Genomic DNA, 2,637 nt, shown 5'->3' on the forward strand with positions numbered 1-2,637 from the left:
TACGTTTTCAGATCGTTTGAGGCGAGAACATTATACTTTTAAGCTTCCCTATGTGGCCTGTTTACAGAGTTAGTGCGTAATTAAAAAAAGTAGTGTGCATAGTACCTCTGGTTATGATTTATTTCTTTTGTGTTTATCTGACTGACGTGTGTTGCTTTATTAACTCAATACTTGCTGGAATAAATTGTAAATGTCTCCCTAGGACGACAGCAGCATATAAAATAAATAAATAAATTCTATAAATGTTTTTCCTATCTAAGTGAGTTTATTCTGAGTCAGGACACGAAGTATTGAGAGGAGAAAGAGGGAAAGAAAAATAATAGTAATAACAGTATATGAAAAAACAGACATTTATTTTATACAAATGTTTTATCTTTGGAACAGAATGAAGGTGTAATATATTCAACAAATTATTAACATGGTTTAAAACAAAGAAATAACTCCTATTAAGATCTCATACAAATAGACAATGGCTATAAACTTACAGTTAAAAATAGTTGGAATGGAAATTAATTTACTAATTATTTAATGTATTTTCACAGGTGGTGAAAAAAAATTAAATGAAGCAGCATGTGAACATGACTCCAGCTGATCTACATTAGGTCAGGTGTAGTCATGTTCACTTAAACATGCAGCCAGCTGGAGAAGCTCCCTGTCTTCAGCCGCCGGATGGTCATCCTCCTCTGGGTCCACCTTCTTGTCCTCCACGTCTAGCTGGTGCCCTGCCTCTATACTAATATTGTGGAAGATGCAGCAGGCGGTGATTACTTTTGGGGCAAACGTCAGACGGACCTCCAGCACCCTGAAGAAGATGAAACGCCACCGTGTCTTCAGACCACCAAAGGCACGCTCAATTATGTTAATCAGTCTTGGCGTGGTGCCTGTTGTAGAATTCCTCCGCTTGACCTGTACCAAACATAAAATTAACTTGAAATTTAGGTAATATGCTTATGTCTTAATCTTCTGTCCAATTAATATAATCTATGTATCAGTTGTGTGTCATTGTTGGCTCTATTTAAGGACAAGAAGGTAAGAGATCTTACTGGCAAGCTGTTTCCCTATAGGATGCACCGCAGCCCAGCCACCAGAGGGTCACCAGCACCTCTATCTCCTGTGGCCATCCATGGGCCTTCTGGATGGGCAGCAGCTGAAGGAGGAGGACGATGAAGGCTGGTTTCAGGTCTCCTTCATTAAAAAATGTTTGGAGGATTGGCACAGAGGTGTTTATCCTCACATATTTTGTTTCTGTTTCTTCCTGTAAATAAAAATGCCAAATGTTACCATAATTGTTTTTTGTCACCTTGTCTATGCATAAAACTATACCTGCTTTAAGATAAGATAAGATAAGATAGTTTTTATTGATCTCACAATGGAGAAATTCACTCGTCACATCGGCTTATACAAGAAGGTGCAGATTATTATAGTTCTCAAGAAAAAAAAAAGATAAAATGTATAGTAAATGTAACAAATGGCTTCCCTTATCTGGTATTTTTACCATTTCACTTAGAAAAAAATGGGCTGAACTAACTGCACATAATTTATAGATTAATCACTGTAAAGGTGGACAGACATAAAAATATGTTTTTTTTTCCTTTCTTAATGATCATGCTGTGAAGGTCAGGAGGTGCAATAAAGTAGCTTAACCCTACTGTTACTAATGTTAAAATTGGGTCTTCAGTTTTCATTATTTAATGAAAAACAGTCACAATTTCAACCTGATCACGTTTTTAATACCATCCTCAATGGTTTTTTTTAAAGATAAAAGTAGGAAATAGGCTGCCAATCTTAAATGCCTACCAGTTTCCAATAGATAGGTGAGCAAAGCCTGCCTTCTGAGCCTCCTCTGCTGCCATCAATCTTCTCCTTGCTCAGATTTGCCTCCTCAACTGCATCACCTCCTCTTCAGCCTGCTGGTAAAGCTGACCAACGATTTGAAGCAACAGCAATATTGCTCGTATCGCTCATTTTGCTTCTACAAAGTGCTGTTTGTTTTTTTAAAGAAGATTCAATCGCCTCTACAACTACAACAATTACAACTCCCAACAAAGAAATTCCCGGTATTGTTGGTTTTATACCCACAGTTATGTAATTTTTTTTAGATATTTTATTAGACTTTTTAGGAATTAATAAAAAAAACGTTTTCAAAAGGGTTTGATGGTGTAGTGTATAAATAGTTTTGAACGTTAAAGAAATGCTCAAGCGCTGCGGGTGTGATGACGTCACGAGTATACTTCTGTTCCAATACACAATACGTGCTGCGTGCTCGCATTCTCGTCAAGTCCGATCTTCCTGTGTTCTTACCGAGAACAGAGACTTGACGAGAACGCGAGTACGGACTCGCGTTCTCGTGAACTGAGAAACGGCCTGTGTGTGGCCACACCGATAGCAGCAACAAATGGAGGAGTTCACCTCTGACCCGAATTCAAAGAGTGCTGCTAGTTTGACCCGCCAAATAAAACATGCCTTGATCATTTTGTGCTGGTTATACAATGGAGTGTTGCATCATGTTGTCTGCTCTGAATAAAACACAGCGCCACTCGTGGACAATATAGGAACTGCAAGTTTTCAATTGTACTTCGTTTTCAATTGAACGAAGTACATGTTTTTTTCAATAATAATTGTTGAATAATGATGATT

Source organism: Fundulus heteroclitus, chromosome 3, assembly GCF_011125445.2.
Source record: "Fundulus heteroclitus isolate FHET01 chromosome 3, MU-UCD_Fhet_4.1, whole genome shotgun sequence".
NCBI classification, from domain to species: Eukaryota; Metazoa; Chordata; class Actinopteri; order Cyprinodontiformes; family Fundulidae; genus Fundulus; species Fundulus heteroclitus.